Source organism: Pyrus communis, chromosome 16, assembly GCF_041283825.1.
Source record: "Pyrus communis isolate YQ-2024b chromosome 16, ASM4128382v1, whole genome shotgun sequence".
Classification (NCBI taxonomy): domain Eukaryota; kingdom Viridiplantae; phylum Streptophyta; class Magnoliopsida; order Rosales; family Rosaceae; genus Pyrus; species Pyrus communis.
This window is the reverse complement of record NC_142580.1, coordinates 5,994,092-6,013,636: the sequence shown is the minus strand read 5'-3', so window position 1 is coordinate 6,013,636 and position 19,545 is coordinate 5,994,092. Positions and strand designations below refer to the sequence as shown.

The following is a 19,545-nucleotide window of genomic DNA, read 5'->3' as shown; positions in this document are numbered from 1 at the left end:
CCTTTTACTCGTATCTTGTACTAGTTTCTCGAGTTGTATAATGCAAGAACATCCAGAAACACAAGAACATGAACAAACAGAGACGTTGAATCATCAATCCACTCAACCTCACTCTGTAAACCTGTCATAACAAGAAAAATATGTAAGTGTACAGCAGTTCTGTTTTTTATTCGAGCGATATTTATCAGGAAGAGGAAACACACAACTCTAGGTAACTTGACTACGCGTAGGACCGCTTATAGAGAACCTTTTTATTCTTTCTGACAAAATTTCACAGGGATAAGGTTGAGAGGAGTTTTCTTAGATACGGTGATGGAAAGGGAGCCGCTTGTTTCCTCCATGTTGAGATCTTCCTCCATTCCATCAGGCAATTTCCAATCGAACCAGTAGAGAAGATTTGCAAGTCCAAGCTCCACCGTTGTCGTTCCCCCATATATATATATATATATATATTCCAGGACACACTCTTCGACCAGCTCCGAATGGCAAAAACTCAAAATGTTGTCCTTTGTAATCAACCGAGCTTCCATCAAACCTTTCAGGGATGAACTCTTCTGGGTCCTTCCAAAACCTGAGGTCACGTGCGATTGCCCACGCATTAACAAGAACTAGGGTTTTGGGGTCAATGTCATAACCCTGGATTTTGCAACGGGACGCGGTTTCCCTGGGAAGGATCATTAGAGCTGGAGGATGCAGTCTTAGGGTTTCTTTGATTACCATCTTGAGGTATTGGAGGTGATCTGTTTCAGTCTCTGTGACTTTTCCTTTGTTTCCGATGCATTTTCTGACTTCTTCTTGTGCTTTCTTCATCAGTCCAGGGTTGTTAGCTAGCTCTGCCATCGCCCACACCATTGTAATTGCGCCAGTGTCTATTCCACCTAAAAATAGATTCTGGTTCACAATTGTAACATCGTAGTAAGAAAAAAAAATGATAGATACAAAATCAATTAATCTTTAGCAGGACGTCAACTATATCTTCATGAGTTTGTTCATCGTCAACTCTCCTCGTAGGTTTCAGATGATCGTCAATCACCTGCTGGAAAAAACCATCCAACTCCTTCGAAATCCTATCCAACTCCTTGTGCACGCCGGAAACCCTGTCGATAACCCACCCGATCCAAGACAGCTCCGTACATGCCTCCGAGCATGGCCTCAGTATCCTGAATCAACTCATAAATACTTTTAGCATGCTCAAATTTACTCCCTCGGTAACTTGTCCCGTACGCAATCCTAAAAATTATACTAGCCGCGAAAGCAAACAACTTTTCCGTGAGATCAACAGGAACACCAGAAGATAAAGAGGCAGAGATTGAATTGACCATTTTATCCACTTCTTCTTCCCGGATTTTCCTGTATGACTGGACTCTCTTCACACTGAAAAGCTCGCGCACGCATATTTTTCTCATCTCTCTCCAGTAATCACCGTAAGGCGAAAATCCAATGTCTAGGTAGTTGTAGGTGAGGCTGCGAGCACCGGTGGAGGAGGGTCTGCTGCAGCAGTAGAGATCATTGGTTTTTAAGACATCTTTGGCTGCTTCGGCGGAAGAGATTATGATCGTGGATGCGGCCGAGGTGGAGGAGCATGACTGGTCCGTACTTTTTGGAGAGCTGCCATAGAGATTGGTGTAATGAGGAGCCAAGTTGGTGTAAGTTGCCTATGAGGGGAAGTTTGGGAGGGCTTGGTGGGAGGGGGTTTTGCTTTTGTGGCTTGTTAGGGAGATGTTGCTTCTTTTTGGGCTGAAGTAGAGGGATGAGGAGGAGGAGAAATGGAAGCCATATGAAGAAGGGAGCGATGAGAGCCATTTGAAGCTTTTATAATCAATGAATCTCCTAGCTAGGTTTTGTCCATCTTATATAAGCTGTGGTGTTCTCTAAATATCTGCAGGCTGTAATACTGAAAGCCTACTTTTGATAAAAGAATGTTTGGTCCTTATCCAACTTTTTTTTTTGTTTTAAAATAGGGAATTGTTATTGGCACTCCAAATTTTTCATTCTACACTCCAAACTTTCTATATTTAGAAAGAAAAATACACGTGTGAGAAGTGTAGAATGAGATTTTTGGAGTGCCAATAACACTTCCCTTAAAATATTATGAAATGCAGCTAAATTGGTAATACTCATTAGTTTTAGTTAAAAATAAAAAATTAGATCCAAGAAGGATAAAACATATGGGATATATGTTCCCACTTAGGAAATGAGCTCATTCTTGGACTAGCAAAAGACGTATCTTCACCGTAGAAATTTTATTATCGGAACCGTTTAATTTTTTAAAATTCATTTGAAGATCATCCCTAAGAAAAACATTTGAACCGAAGTTCGTTTAGTTATCCGAATGTATTAAACAAATCAATGATTTAGGTACCAAGTAATATACTCTTGATGAACTATATATTTATTTGAGATATTAGATTACTAAACGAACTCTGATTTGAATGCTTTTTTCTAGTAATCATCTTTAAATGAATTCTAAGAAAATCAATCGGTTTTTTGGCAAATGAAGGATTAAGCTCATTCCCCGAAAGACGAACACAAGTATTTGGCACATTGTTACATATCCAGACAACTTTGTGTTTATGCTTCATTGGATACTTGTTGGACAAACTCATGAGTTTATTGATCGGTTGTTGGACAAGGTCCTGCTCGGCAATGAAACCTTGCTATCCAAGTTACATGCACTTCCACGTGAAGATAAAGATTTTTATTAAAGAAAAAAATATTATCATAATACTGGTGATTAATTGATAAATTTCAAGACCAACAAGTAAAAAAGAAATCAAAGATATTTCTATTAGATGCATACAAACTTGAAACAACAGTTCTTTATTACAAGTCTTGTTCAACACCTGTGACTCCATAGGCCAGGGATCTGCTGTCCCTAACTTTGTGTCGGAGGTGGATTGTCTGCTCTCCCATTTCCATACTCTTTCCATGTCCTCCTGTGATGTGTGGTCACGGTTAAACCACGTCAACATTTTATATTCCTATTACTTTTTGTTTTATTATTTCTATAAAAAAATAATTAATTAAATAAAAGTTAAAAAAACAAAAAACAAAAAACAAACCCATCCCTCCACACACCCCCCCCCCCCCCCCCCCCCGACCCGGCGCACCCCCAACGCAGAAGAAGAAGAAGAAGGAGGGAAAAAAAAAAACCCAGTCCTGATAGTGTGCAAATATTATCCTTTTATTGATCACCATGCAGAGCATGCACCGTGACTCTCCATTTATGGAAAATATGGAGAATAATGTTTCAGCTGCAGAAACAGGAAAGCTCCCAATCTTGCAGTCCACTTGCTGTAACCTGTGTTAAGAGTACAGTGGTATCCTCTTCACTTGTAACTTATAAGTGAGAAGTTTTGAGTTCGATTCTGACTAAAAGGTGAATTTGAACTATATTATTGTTAACCCATTATGAGGATAAGCCAACCCATTTTTCTTAATGTAGATAATATATCATTTGTTAAAAATAATACAAATATAATAACACTATCCTGCTCCTCCATGCCCTATTTTAAACTTTTTCCCTTATGACAAAGAAATCCCCCTCAATTACGCATCACATAATTCAATGGTTGCATACCTGCTCCTCCATGCCTATTTTAAGCTTTTTCCTTTATGACAAAGAAATCCCCCTCAATTATGCATCACATAATTAAATCCCCCTCAATTATGCATCACATAATTTAACGGTTACATCCATGCTCCTCCATGCCTATTTTAAACTTTTTCCTTTATGACAAAGAAATCCCCCTCAATTATGCATCACTTAATTCAACGGTTACATACCGCTTTAATATCAATCATTACCCAGCGTAAAATCAAAAGGATAATACTAGAAAAACTAAATTTGGAGACTAAATTTACAAACTAAATGATGTGTCACCAATAGGAATGAGCACGTTTATTAACATTTAAGTGATAAACCAATCATCAATTTCCATGTCCTTTAGTTTTCAAAATTTTGTTTATAAATTTGGTTTCTCTAGCATTATCCAAAATAAAATAAAAAACCACCTCAATTAATATGTCAGACCTCCCTATAGAGAGAATTTCACGCATGCGAGGAGAGATTTTTCTTTTATGACGACAAACTTCTTTTACATAAATAATCCGAAAATCTTACAATTGTACAAAATAAATGAAATAAATATCACGTCTAACACAAATTTTGCTCGTCTAATATATGTCTTGCCAAGTAAATCATGTGTAAAATAAAATGGTGAGCAAGTATAATATGTTACATGTCAGTCAAGCAATGTCTTTTTACAAACTCTAGAAAATAGTATAATGTCAAAAGCTTAATCACATATCATGTCATATCACATCGTCCATTCACCTGTTAGTTATCCTTTATAATTGTAACTCACCATGCGACTCCTATATTGAACATTCTGCCCTAATGTCCATATGTGCTATACACTTATTCTTCAGATATCCCAATACTGAATTCTCATGCTCCATGAACAATCTCAAACTATTCCACATATCTATTGGAATAAGTCAATATTTAGGAAAAAAAAAGAATGCAAATATTTTGTAATTACTAGAGTCATGTTTTAGGAAGGATATTGTGTCCTTTATTTTGTTTCCTTTTGTAACAGGGATTGTATGGACCTTTTATTCATAATTGTGGAATACAGAAATGTTAACCCTGTAAAATTCTATTTGACATCAGAGCCAAGTTGCCGTAACCCTAGAAACTGTAAAACGATATTTTTCTTTCGATGCTGTGCTTGTCCGACTTGTTCCTGCGCTGCCTCTTGCAGAAATCAGTCGAGCCGTGACTGTTGGAATTATAGCAGGCTTGTTCTACTGCTGTCGTGCCTATTGAAATTGCAGTAGCTTTGTTTTGCTGCTGCCATAAGTTGTGTTTTATCAAATACCGTGGGTGATACAATTGATGTGCAATTGTAAGTAGCAATTGCAGCATTGTTAGATTATAATTGTCGTATATCGGCAATATTTTTTGTACCGTGGGAAATTGCTGGACTTCAACAAATTGTTGGGCCGTGTTTATAACTGCTGCCAGTTTTATATTTGTTGCTGTGTGCTCTGCTTTCTGGTTTTCTAGTTGTCGTGCATCAACAATCACAGAAACTCTCAGTGGCATGCTGCTGTTATAGTGCTGCTACTATCCGTATGTTATTATATTGGTTTTGCTGAGTATCTACAAGTTTTATCCGTGGAGTCTACTGCAATAATTGGATATTGGTGTGATTGTCGTGAGAATATTTTATTGCAAGTAGTTCTCGTGTACTATTACGATGATGAATACAGGTTGGATTTTGGATTTTGGTGCAACAGATCATATGATGTATGATAGAACTTTGTTTCAATCCATGAAAGATTCTCATAGAAAGTGTGTGGCAACTGCCAATGGCACTACTGCTGCTGTTATTGGAGCGGGAACAGTGTCTCTTACACCCTCTCTTCCGTTACATAATTGTTTATTTGTTCCGTCATTGTCCCATCACTTATTGTTTGTACCTCAAGTCACTGAACAATTGGATTGTGTTGTAGTAATGTATCCTTCATGTTGCTTGCTTGAGGATATTCAAACAAGGGAAATCATTGGGCGTGGCACTAAGAGAAATGGGCTATATTATGTGGATGACGTGGTTCCTGGAAAAGCTAATTTGGTTCATTCGTCACGTAATAGTAATATACAAAATGTATTGTTATTGCATCGTCATTTGGAGCATGCATTGTTTGGTTATTTGAAACATATATTACCTGATTTATTCAATGGTATTGAAGACTTAGAATTGAAATGTGAAGTATGTATTTTAGCCAAAAGTCATTGTGCTTCATTCCTTCCAAGTATGAATAGAAGATCTTTTCCATTTACACTAATACACTCTGATGTGTGAGGGTCTTCCCCTGTTAGTACTACTTTGGGAATTAGGTGGTTTGTTACTTTCGTGGATGATTGCACTCATATGACGTGGTTGTATATGTTGAAAAATAAAAGTGAGGTTTGTGATGTGTTTCGTCTGTTTCAACAGATGGTTAAAACTCAGTATTCCACTGATATTAAAGTTTTGCGTTCTGACAATGGTGGAGAGTACATAAATTCTGAGTTATCCCGGTTTCTACAAGATCGTGGAATTATTCATCAAACTACCTGTCCACATACTCTGCAACAGAATGGGGTTGCTGAGAGAAAGAATCGTCATATCTTGGAAACTGCTCGTGCCTTACTTATTGGTGCGTTCGTGCCTAAACGTTTTTGGCTTGAAGCCGTTACTTATGTCGTGTATGTGATTAACTGTATGCCTTCTCGGGTTGTAGAATTCCGTACACCTCTTCAAGTATTGAAAGAACATATTCCTGTAGTATCCACTAATACCCTTACTCCTCGTGTGTTTGGATGTGTAGCATATGTTCATATTCACAAGATTCATTGTAGCAAATTGGATCCATGTGCCCTTCGGTGCGTTTTTGTTGGTTTTGCCTCCCAACAAAAAGGGTATAAGTGTTATCATCCTAAAACTCGACATATGTATGTGATTATGGATGTTACTTTTTCTGAATTAGAGTATTTTTATTCTTCGATCCCATCACCTTCAGATCACCAGGGGGAGAACACTAGTGGTGATCAAGTTCATCTTGGGTGGTTAAAGGTACTAAAGGATGTGATATGTAGTTCAAGGGGAGCATGTGTTGACGACAAGAATGAAAATGGGACACCAGTCTCTCGGCAAGAAACTGCTGAGAATGATATAGGCCTTCAGTTGCTGCTTGCCGAGACAAGTGCAGGCTTTCGGCAAGGTCCTGCCAAGGAAGTTATAACAATACAACAACCTACTGCCGAACCAAATACTTCAGGGGAAGAAGTGTCGTATGCAGAACCCACATCACCCTCTCTCTCTCTTTAGTTCGATAGTGCCACCTAATGTGTCTACTCTGAATATCCCTGAGATAAGTACTACAGATGCTCATGTAACTAATCTAAATAATGATGTAAGTGCATATAAGTTGCCGCCAAGGCAAAATCGTGGTGTTCCTCCTGACAGGTTTTCTGCTGAAGGAAAAGTAAAGTATCCAATAGCAAATTATGTGTCATGCAAGAACCTTGCACCGGAACGCCAAGTCTTGGTAAATAATGCGGAAGCAATCCAACCACCAACCCGAGTTGAGGAGGCCTTGAAGGATACTAAATGGGCTGCTGCAATGGATGAAGAAATGATCGCACTACACAAGAATAATACATGGGAGGTAACAGAGCTACCTAAAGGCAAGAAACCGATTGAGTGTAGATGGGTCTTTACGATCAAGTACAAGGCAGACGGATCAGTAGACATGTATAAAACAAGGTTAGTAGCAAAAGGTTATACTCAAACTTATGGTGTTGATTATCATGAAACTTTTTCTCCAGTAGCGAAGATGAATACAGTACGAGTTTTGATTTCTTTAGCTGCAAATTTGAATTGGCCACTGAAACAGTTTGATGTGAAAAATGCTTTTCTTCATGGGCACTTGGAAAAAGAGGTATATATAGATTTTCTTCCGGGGTACAATGCCGAATGGAAAACCAGAGTATGTAGGTTGCGAAAGTCACTTTACGGACTTAAGCAATCACCTCGTGCATGGTTTGGCAGATTTACTCAAGTTATGTGAAGGATTAGGTATTATCAAAGTCACTTAGATCATACATTATTTGTGAAGCGGAGAAGTGGTAAAGTGACAACCTTAATTATTTATGTGGATGACATGATAATAACGGGTGATGATTCTGAAAAGATGATGAAGTTAGAACAAAACCTTGAAGCCGAGTTCGAGATGAAGAATTTGGGAGATTTGAAATATTTTCTTGGTGTGGAAGTCGCTCGGTCAGCTAGAGGTATTTTCTTGTCACAACGTAAATATGTTCTGGATTTATTAAAAGAAACAGGCATGCTAGGATGTAAACCTGTGGACACTCCCATCGTAGAGAAACATTATTTGGGGATTTATCTAAATCAGGAACCAGTTGACAGAGGTAGATATCAAAGACTAGTGGGGAGGCTGATTTATTTGTCTCACACTCGTCCGGATATTGCCTATGTCGTAAGTGTGGTAAGTCAATTTATGCACTCACCTAGTGTGGATCATATGGCAGCGGTAATGAGAATCTTGGCATATTTGAAGTCTGCCCTGGGTAAAGGAATTTTGTATGAATGTCATGGATATATGAGGATTGAGGGATTTACTGATGTTGATTGGGCAGGTGATGTGACTGATAAAAGGTTTACATCTGGGTATTTTACATTTGTTAGAGGTAATTTGGTTACGTGGCGAAGTAAGAAGCAGAATGTTGTATCATGGTCTTTTGCCGAAGCCGAGTATAGGGGTATGGTACATGGTGTGTGTGAGATTCTTTGGCTACGAAAATTGCTTTGGAGTCTCGGTTTTAAACAAAATGAGGTAATGAAGTTATATTGTGATAATAAGTCAGCTAGAGAAATTGCTGAGAATCCAGTACAACATGACAGGACTAAGCATGTTGAGGTTGATAGACATTTTATCAAAGAAAAGCTGGAGAAGAAGATTGTGTCAATACCGCTTATGAACTCAGAGGAACAACTTATAGATATTCTTACCCATGTCGTGTGTAGTAGAAGGTTTAATGACTCGCTTGTCAAGTTGGGCATGAGTAATATCTATGCTCCAACTTGAGGAGGAGTATTGGAATAAGTCAATATTTTGGGGAAAAAAAGGAATGCAAATATTTTGTAATTACTAGAGTCATGTTTTAGGAAGGATATTGTGTCCTTTATTTTGTTTCCTTTTGTAACAGAGATTGTATGTACCTTTTATTCAAAATTATGAAATATAGAAAAGTTAACCCCGTAAAATTCTATTATATCACCATATAAAATAACTTTGAAAAAAAAATTAACGAAATAAACATGCTTGACTTACAATACAAATATATTTGTAAATAAAAAAAATCTCATTATGCTTCATGGTTTTTATATTAAAAAAAAATGAATTACAACACATTACATAAATCAATAGATAAAACCTCAACGAAACAAACTTCCCTAATGATCTCCACACATCAAACTTTAGCTCCTCTCTCTCTCTCTCTCTCTCTCTCTCTCTCTCTCTCTCTCTCTCTCTCTCTCTCTCTCTCTATTTTCTCGACGTAAAGCTCTCACTGCATGCACTGCACGTGGCCTTGAAATAGATGGGCCTTGAAAAAGATGGACTTCTATTTATAATAAAATGTGGGCCAACCATGTACTCTAATTCGATGGTTTGGAAGCAAGAGATCAAACCCAATGAGCTATCTCAATTTTAGCTAAGAGTGCTAGGTGAAATGTGTCAGGAAGAAAGATATAAAGTTGGATAGAGGTAATAACCACCTATGTAATTAAGGTTGACTCCAAATCATGCCACATTCTAACAATAATTCAAATATCCTATTCGGAAATGACAAGATTTTGAGCGCAAGAATGAGTTGATTTGTATCATCTTGACTTGGTTTTGATTTCTTTATTTTTTTTATTTTTTTAAATATCGAGTCAGGCTCTTCCCCTGACCCCGCTACCAAAAATAATGTGCATTTCTTAAAATATCCCATATATGTAGGTGGAAACATGGGAATGGGTTAAATTTATCTCGACAGGAGCAAGAGTTATGTGGCCTTATTATTGATTGACAATAATGCTTAAATTTGTTGTCACAAACTTAACACGTGTCAATTAATGATAAAAACCATATAAAAATCACACACAAAATAAGTACAGAAGATTTCATCTCAACTTGTTCACTTCACCATCCTTTCACATTTGCATAAACTCCAAACCGATCCAAGTTCACTTACGGCCCACTTTTTCTTCAAGTTAGGCTGATGAGTAAAAACCCAAGTCTAATGACGGCCCATAACCCAACATAAAAATGCTCAATCCTCTGAAGAATGCTTCAGACACCCAACTCAACCAGGGTTTAAATACAGCCACACAATTAATTTTGTGCGGTCAACATAGCAGCTCCACTTACCAACCAACAGTCCAGATTAATCCTCCCAATCGCATCCGACGGTTCGCGGTGGCTCACAAAGAACAGGGGTTACTGGGTAAGGGCGCTTTCTCCCTCTCTCGCGATCTCTTCGTTTAATTAGATCGAGTTCTGTTTCAATCGGTGAATTTAGGGCTAGGGTTTTGAATTGTATGGAGATGGATTATGTATTGGAGTTCCCTCTTTCGCACATTGATCGGCGTCCAAGAAAACGCCCCAGGTTTACTAGGGACCCCCCTCAGCCTCACCCAAAGGTACAATTTTTACCCTTCATTTCATCAAATTCATCAAAATTGCGGCATTTTTTCGTTTACCTATGCTTTAATTTGTTTATTTTTCTTTAAAATCTGCTTTTCAATTTTGAATTTATCCGAATTTACCTTCCTTTGTGTGGTATATTAAATTGGGTAGGAAGTAATGTTAAAACTTTAGGTAATTTGAAGGTAGAAAATAGAAATGATTTCATTTTCCAAATTTCATGATCTGTTGGTGTTCAGAAAATTTAGATATTGTCCAAAATATTGCCTGGGAAATGAAATTATATTTCTCGAGGAAATTCAATTGTATATTCATAGCATATATAAATAATTTGGAAGAATTGAATAACTTAATTGTTAATATTTTGATGACCCGGTAGATATATCGTAGGTGAGGCATATAGAAGCTGGATATGTTCATTATTCGGGTGTTACGTGTATGATGTATTTAATCTGCATACGTTGATTTTATCTTTGGTTGATTAGAAAAGATAAGGGAAAATGTTAGAAATGAATGATAGATGGGTAAGGGGTGAAGTTTTTGTATTAATGTTTGTTTAGTGGGGTATGAATAAATGGCTGTGTGTAGGCTCAGTCTGGAATATATATTATGAGCAAGATGTTGGAAGTGGGACAAGCTTTGGACCTACGAGAGTACTCCCAGATCGTCCTAGTCTTTTACTAAAAAGGGATCTTCGCCACGGCGAGATGATGACAAAGATGGACATTACATGTTTGTGCTCGGAGAAAATTTAACATCTCGTTGTAATTACGTTCATTCATCATTGAAGAGTTTTTTCTTTTACATTCTTCATGCGTCTTTTCGATGCTGTATTTTAAACCTTCACAATCTAATAAATAACACTGATGCACATCCAACTTTTTTTTTTTTTTTTTCGGCTTAATGGTATACTTCCAATGAATTTTTATATAAAGAAAATCTACTTACACGTAAAAACTTCTAGGACCTTATCCTTGGTCTTTAGGGTAGTTCAAAAACTTAAAATACATAAAATACATAGTGTTGAAAGTTTTCTTTTTAGTTCATTTTTTTCGTTACGGGATGTCAAAATAATTTAGTCTGAGTAGTACAGAATATTTGTTTTCATTTAATACACACACAACATAGTTGTTTGTTGATATTTTGGTTTGTAAAATATTTGTAGTTTTCTGCTCAAACTATTGTTTCTGTACTTGCAAATAAGATCCACAGAAAAATTGGCGAAGGTTAGGTTTTCACTGGATTTGGACCTATGTATAGATGGGTTCATGTACCTTTGATCTGTCTTCTCATATTTCTGCTATTTGCATTGTGCAGGAGCTTTTGGTCAGGTTTTGGAATGCTGGGATAGGGAAACAAAAGAAATGGTAGCTATAAAAGTTGTCAGGAGTATCAAGAAATACTGTGAAGCAGCAATGATTGAAGTTGATGTGCTACAGTTGCTTGGGAAGTATCAAGACTCGCATGCCCAAGTCGCGCCAAGGACAACCCAACACCCCGTGCCACACCAAACTATATGGGCCCAAGCCCAAGGTGGGCAAGCCCGAGCCATAACCTGGCGCGAGCCTAGGACGCTCCCGAGCCTAAGACTTGCATACCCAAGTCACGCCAAGGACAACCCAGTGCCCCACACCACACCAAACCATACGAGCCTAAGCCTAAGGCAAGCCGGCCCGAGCCACAACCTAGCACGAGCCCAGGACGCTCCCAAGCCGAGCTCAGGCCCAACACCCACGCGTGCCGCACGTGTAGCAACCCATTCCCATGGTCCAGCCTACTCTCGTGGTCTTCCAAGCAACCCAAACCAATTCAACAATCCTGGCTTTAGATTTTTGGATAGACGATTGAACCGAAGGTATTTTCACCCCGAGTTTCTGCAGATTTGACGTATCCCGGCTTAAATTTCGTACTCGGAGTCTACTACACTTCTACCGCCTATGGAGAACCCTACCATCCAAGCCCTTTCATCCCTCATGGCGAACAACACTTTTCCCGACAAGTCATAGAGTTGACAAGCGCTCTCGCGTAGCAGACAACCTTGGTGAATCAGCTTTTGCAGCGTACCGAGATGCAGTGTGCCTCAGACGAGGTGTCCTAAAGTGGGACAAGGGCAGATGACAAACCTTTCTAGGAGCATCTCAGCAAGCAGCCCCTTAACCAACCACGATTCGAGCGTCCTGGCAGTTTACGCTATCGTCTAGGTCATTGGGATAACGTATACTCTAGTCTTAGCACACGGAGAAGTGTGCACTCCCGATCAAACCCACGAACGAGCATATGTTCACTGTTGAGGCTACACTCCGATTATCAACATGGACAACCTTTCAGGCTAAATGTTCTTTCACAACTAGGCTCGCAATAAGTATTATCCACCTCACATCGGAGTAGGCAATACCGCAGACAAAGAGAAACAATCACTCAATTCGACTCAAGTTCAACCAACAGCCTTTGAGCAGCTCGCTCGCTTGTCAGGAATGGACCACATACACCGCAGCCGCGGTGTAGACAAGTTGAGCATAAGAAAGAGCAGCCTAAACATACAGGTCACGATCGGGGGCAACCGAAAGTTCCACTGCCCCAACAGAGGCAAATTCAAGAAGAAGTTAAGAGGCTCATGACTGAACAGTTACACAATTTCCAACGCAACGAGGCTACTGACGATGCACTTCGACGAAACATGACCAACATAAGCATGTCACCATTCACGGATAAGATCGAGCGAATAGATCCACATCGCGGGTTCACTATGCCTCAGTTCACTGTGTACAAGGGAGACGAAGATTTGGATCAACATATCAAGCACTATCGTAGTACCATGATCCTCTATAGTAACAATGACGTACTTATGTGCAAAAAAATTTCCACAACTCTGCAAGGCGAGGCGCAAGACTAGTTTCACACCCTACCGTCACAGTCGATCCGGAGTTTCAACGAACTTTCCTTAGTTTTCACCAAGGAGTATTCGTCTAACCGGTCAATCAAAAGAACATCCGACCATCTCTTCAGCATCGTAAAAGACCCTTGGTAGACAATTCGCAACTATGTCAAGATGTTCAAAACAGAATAGGCCAAGATTGTTGGCTGCAGTGAAGACATAGTAATGGCAACATTCAGAAATGGGCTTCCCACTAAACACCCTTTATTCGAAAAACTGATCATGGGAGAAGAACTGACCCTGGCAGCTTCGTATGCTTTGGCGGAAAAGCACGCATTATGGGACAAGGCCAAGCAGTCTAACAAAAACGAGTTGGAAAATAAGCACATGGAACATTCCTCAACCAGAGAAGACTCAGCGCCCGAAACATTCACCAAGTTCACGGTTTCAATCAATCAAATTCTCCATAAGTTCAAGAACAAACCTTCGTTCGAATTGCCACCACTCATGAAGGGCAATCTTACTAGTTTGGATCAGACAAAGTAGTGCGCATTCCATCAAGGATCAGGCCACACTACCAACGGCTGCCTGAAGTGGAAGCAGTACCTTGAGAAACTAACAAATGAGAGCCAGTATGATGAGTATCTTGTCAGGTTAACGACACGACCTACATAAGCAAGGGAAATCTCCATCACCTCTTGAACCCCGTTAGCGCTTTTTCAAATAAGTTTGAAGTCTCAAGCAACTCGACGAACAAGACCTCGCAAGCCGAGGATTATCCAGTTTGTTATGCAGTTTCTACCTTTTTGCACAGTTGATCCATTTCTTTATTTTCAATGAAGATTCAAGAAGTTATTCATAAGCCTGGCTCAACTGCTGTCTACAACAACTGCTCAAACACTTATCGGGTATGCTCTCTAATGCGAGAGGATAAACTAATTGCTCTCCAGTGCGAGAGGGTAAACTAATTCTCCGACACCCATCTGGGTTTGCTCTGCAGTGCGATAAGTTAAACTAATTGCTCTCCAGTGCGAGAAGGTAAACCAATTCCCCAACACCCATATGGGTCTGCTCTCCAATGAGAGAGGATAAACTAATTGATCTCCAGTGCAAAAGGGTAAACCAATTCCCCGACACCCATATAGGTATGCTCTCCAGTGTGAGCGGATAAACTAATCATTCTCCAGTGCGATAGGGTAAACTAATTTCCCAACACCTATCTGGATTTGCTCTCTAGTGCGATATGATAAACTAATTGTTCTTCAGTGTGAGAGGGTAAACCAATTCTCCGACACCCATATGGGTCTGCTATCCAGTGCGAAAAGATAAACTAATTGTTCTCCAGCGCGATAAGGTAAACTAATTCCCCGACACCTATCTGGGTAAGCTCTCCAATGTGAGAAGGCCACACAGCTCAAAAGATTAAATACTCGAATACCAGCGAAACAGCAAATGGTCAAGGGGCAGCAACCACTTCGCACTCAGCAGTTCGCTCATCTGACACTTCATCTTCAACAACTCTAATCTTGGCAGCTCCATCCTTGTTTGCTCCATCTACGGCAGCTGAAAAATCAAGCTTAAGCAGTTTCCTCATTTTTTGGCAAGCAGCTTAAACCGTGGCCCATGCCACACCACTTCCTCGACCCATACCAAGCTAGCCCTTGGCTTCAGTCCAACTGAACAGCACAAGTTGTGGCCCTTGCCATACCATCTCCTTTGCCCATGCTAAATCAACTCCTGACCCCTGCCAGTCGACATGCCACACCACCTTGACGGCTGCCCCGTGGCAGCACCACCCCCCAGAGAAGACAAAGAAATCAACAGAATGCGGTTCTTTGCATGGACAAGCAAAGAAGAGTGCTAGGGGAGAGGAAACAAATATCCTCTAGTTTTCTCTCTTTCTTGTAGGGATAAATAATTGCCCTCTGAAGTTGATTTAATCCCTTACTTAAGGTAGGCTTAAATAGGTTTTGGAGGCGATTTATTTTCCTTTCCTAAAATAATCTAATTCCAAGTCCAAGTGGGAATTTGCATCAAAGTTGGAGATCTCTATACCTGCTACGCTTTCCTGCGAGTAGTTCAGCAGGTGTGAGGGCATTTGTGGAGCAAAAAATAATCATGAAAATTATGGAGGCAACACATGGATTTTTGGGTAAAAATGACAAAATTACCCTCAAAGCACATCGGGATTCCTACGCGTAAGCAGCGAACAATAACGACTCAATCAACCTATATGGTATTTATTCAAAACATATTTCATCAATCATCATCAAATTGGTAACTCCCAATTATTCTTTTCAAATTAGGATTAATTAGTAAATTAATTGATTAATTAGTCAATTAATTAATTAATTGATTTATTGCCAATTATCACCATAAGTGGCCGGTCCCCATTTCTCCAAATAAGGCCGGCCACACCCATATAAATACCTCTACATTTCTCCAAAAATCTGAGTTGAATTATCTTCTAAAATTCTCCAAATTTCTCCATACACTTTCTTCTTCAAACTTTAACTTTGGTATTGGAGGTTATTCGGCCAAAGCCCCCCCCCCCATCCATCGTGGGTGTGTGAGGTTTTTGGCCTTGACCTAAGATGTTAATTGTTTTGCATGTGCATTTTCGTCCAAGAAGAAGAAGGCGGAAATTTGCATCCACATATGGCGTAAACAATTTTCTATTTGTGTCTCCAGTCCACTAAATCTCGTTCTAACAAACTCATGCTAATACTTATATTAATCAGTTAATAGATAAACAATATGCATGCATTGTTCTGTGAGAATCAATTTTTCAAAATCCACAAGCTTATTTTTCATTGTGCACACATCTTTTAATAACTTGGCATATGAGGGAATGTTAACTGATTATTCTTCATTTTAATAACTTGGCATATGAAATGCATTGAGACGAACGCATCTTTCTACTGCTTCACTTCCGAACCTTATTGTTGTGAGTACGTGGTTATTGAAACACTTATAGCAGATCTGTTTGGTGCACTCTGGGATGGCACCACAGCGCGGTCAAGACGAGAATCAGATAATCTTTACACTTATCTCGAAAGGTGTGCTCTGAACACGTTCCTTAATTGCATATTCATTATTCTTTTATATTTATAAGCCATATATATCCCTCGTTTTCAGCATTTGTACTCAATAAATGGCTTTCGTCACACTTGGGTGTTGCCCAGCACATGTCTATCCTGGTATTCAAGGAATATCGAGATCGGGGCGTGTCACTAAATATTTTAATGGTCTCAAATCACTAAGACAAATAGATAGTTTAAATTGGTGATTAACAATTCAAAACCTGCATACATATATCTTAAGCAAATTAAAAAGAGATTACATATTCCTGCTAAGGCTCGTGGCCTCACCCTAGCAAAAAGAATTAGTTACGCATATTCATAATAAAAATCGCAAAGTCTATATTGAAATAGAAAAAGAAAACACCTTGAAAGTAAGGTTTTGAAATCTCCAAGCTTTAGTCAAAAATCCTCCCTCCAAAATTTGCATAAAGAAGAATAATCTAGGGTTGACCAAAAGGCTTATTTATATTACTCTAAATAAATCTTCCTAGTAAAAGGTTTTAGAATAAGACTAGGAAACCAAATAAATTAGGAAACATAATCTTAAATTGACTTGGTAAATTCACTCAAAATTCTGCACAGCCACGTTTTGGACCCATATCAGCTCCAAAACCGGCCCAAAATAGCTGGATATAAAGCTTTGACTACTCTAAACACTTCTCCATAAGGCCACGAACTCATCTAAGATCATCTTGGGCTCCAAAAACTGCAATTAAGTCCAAAAATGTTACTTTCCAACAACGCACATTGCTTCTTTATTTAATCGCCAGAAAATAACCGTTTGGTAGAAATTGCTAAAATTTTGATATGAATAAGCTAAGGAACACACGAACGTCCTCCAATTTGAATTACTCCAAAATTCGTTTGTTTGATCACGTTTCGCTCCAGAGGAAGTCAAATGTCCTATGTTGAAAATATAAAGTAAAGTATCAACATTATACCAAAATAATTATCAAATTATACTAAGAATAGGGTAAAATATATAAATATGTAATCGACTCATCACCAATCCTTCTATATTCTGCAATCTCATATGCCCTTGACAATTGATAAGTTTGGCAAATGGTGCAAGTGTTAGTCGAGCTATTAGGGTTTTAGCCGAAATGAACGTAGGATAAATAAGGGGTGATGTTAGGGTCTAATTATTGTGTGTGAGTTTATTGATAAACTTGAATTTTATTATTAATTTTATTTTGTACTTAATTGTAATTACGCAGTAGGGTAAAACAGACAACTAATATTTAAAATTTAAATTGAGTGTAGTAAGAAGTTACATGGGTTCAAATAAAATTTCCTTACTCCATTCATCTAATTGATAGATAAGCATCATGCATGTTGTTAAGCATCATGCATGTTGGTGGCCTAAATAACTTTCGATATGTCTCCTTGCTTTCTAACTACTTGTGATATATTTATTTAAAATCAGGATAGCAAGCAAAAAGGAAATCCATATAGGCCATAGCTAATCAAGCTGATAACGAAACGTACCTGCCAAGATCTTCTTCGATCAATGATCATGACGTCCTTACTTATCTTTTTCTTTACAAAAATGTTATCTGGAGGTGCCCTATATATATTGCCTTAGGTAGCCAAAGATGTTAAATCCAATGATGAAACTTCAAGCCAACAACTCCCACTAGTGTAGTAAAAAATGTGGAAGAATAGTATGCACGAAAGTTGAAAGGATGGTGCTATCTGCACATCTATATTTACCTCTCATACATATTTTTTAATTTTAAATTGTCATGTCGAATGAATCGAAGAATATCAAATAATAAAAGTTTACAAAAAGTGTGAAAAATAAAAATAAGTGAATAAATAGTACCATCAATATTGAAATGGGGAACAAACATAGGTTTTGTCGTATCTGTAAAGAGAGATTTTTCAATGTGACCGGTACATGGGGTGGTACATCACGTGTCACTAAACAAATGGTGAGATATGTGTGCTAAAAAGTTAATAACTTAAAAAATAAAATTTCTCATCATTCTTATTAAAACACGTGATATACCACTTGTGTACCCGTCATAATTAAAAAAAAATTTATCTGCAAACGCGTGGAAGAAAATATGCATACCACTTGGGCACAGAAAAATCCGCATACTTTTAACCTTTTGATCATGCTAATTAAGCATTAACCAAATTAAGGTCATGTCAAATCTGAATTCATTTAAAAAACAAAGGCAATGTTTAACAAAAAAAAAAAAAAAAAAAGAAGGCAATTACCGCTTTTCTTCTTACATTTTTAGCCTTTTCTTATCCAAACAAATAAATGGAGCATGCATGAATCACGATTATTAATAGTTGTCATGTATGGTTTGAATCATATTATTGTTATCTGATTGTGAGGTTAAGTTCACCATCTTTTCTTAGTGTATATAATATCGTTTGTTTAAGAAAAAATATTTTTCATGTATTACATCATTATTAATAAAGAAAAAATATCACATAACTCGAGTGAAAATAGCAATTTTATCTTAAAAGTAAATGCTTATTTTCAAATATGAACTTTTTTTAAGTCAAAGTGACCATCATTTATTAGTATCTAGATAATAAAAAATAAAATGCTGCTAAATAAATTAAATATATAGTGTTTTTCTTGCCAAATAAAAAATTATTTACACTAATTTTGAGACATTTTAATTCACAAGGTAATATACAAAGAAAAATATGGTGAAAATTACATAAAAAATTAAAGCTAATACGGAATGTAATAGCTGACTTGGACATGAACAAAAAAACTGAATAATTTTTTAATCTTAGTGAAGGTTTTTGTTTGGGAGCTTTATATATAGAGACAAAAACTTTTACTATATTTCAAGGAACTCCATTAGTTTTTAAACATGTCAAGAATAGACAAAAACATAAAAACAATTAAAGCCCAACTAAAAAACATAGAAACAATGTTATAAAATATCAATCATACCCCTAAGGCCTTAGGGCTGTTAATAGAACTCAACTCTCACAACTTCAACAAAATTAATGTGTAATAAGCTCAACTCATCCTTGCCCACATCCCAACCGAAGTGTGTCTTCCCTCCTTAGTCATTTCTTTGATATTAACCTTAGGAGGTTTAAGATAACTAGACACACAAAGAGAGAAAGATATGACATACAGAAAAATTATGGCATTGAGAATGTGCGAGTCTCTCTGGATTAGGCATATATGCTTAAAATGCCAGAAAACCAATTAATGAATCTATTTTTCGAATGATTTTTGTCTTTGTCTTTGTATTTTAGAAAAAAATGGTTATTAGATATAAGGGTATTTTCGTAACTTAAACTCTAAATAAAAAAAAGGGAATAATGTCATCTTTCACATAT

The 19,545-nt window shown here is 37.8% G+C and overlaps 1 long non-coding RNA gene and 1 pseudogene across 1 annotated transcript; one reads left to right on the top strand and one right to left on the bottom strand.

Annotated features, from left to right (window-relative positions):
- Positions 1-81: 81 nt before the first annotated feature.
- LOC137731423 (cytochrome P450 71B26 pseudogene) lies at positions 82-1,825 on the bottom strand (annotated as a pseudogene).
- Positions 1,826-10,118: 8,293 nt separating this feature from the next.
- Positions 10,119-11,069, top strand: LOC148689871 (uncharacterized). Its single transcript, XR_015957688.1, has 2 exons — positions 10,119-10,259; positions 10,852-11,069. It is a non-coding gene; the product is annotated as an uncharacterized LOC148689871 (long non-coding RNA).
- The last annotated feature ends 8,476 nt before the right edge of the window (positions 11,070-19,545 follow it).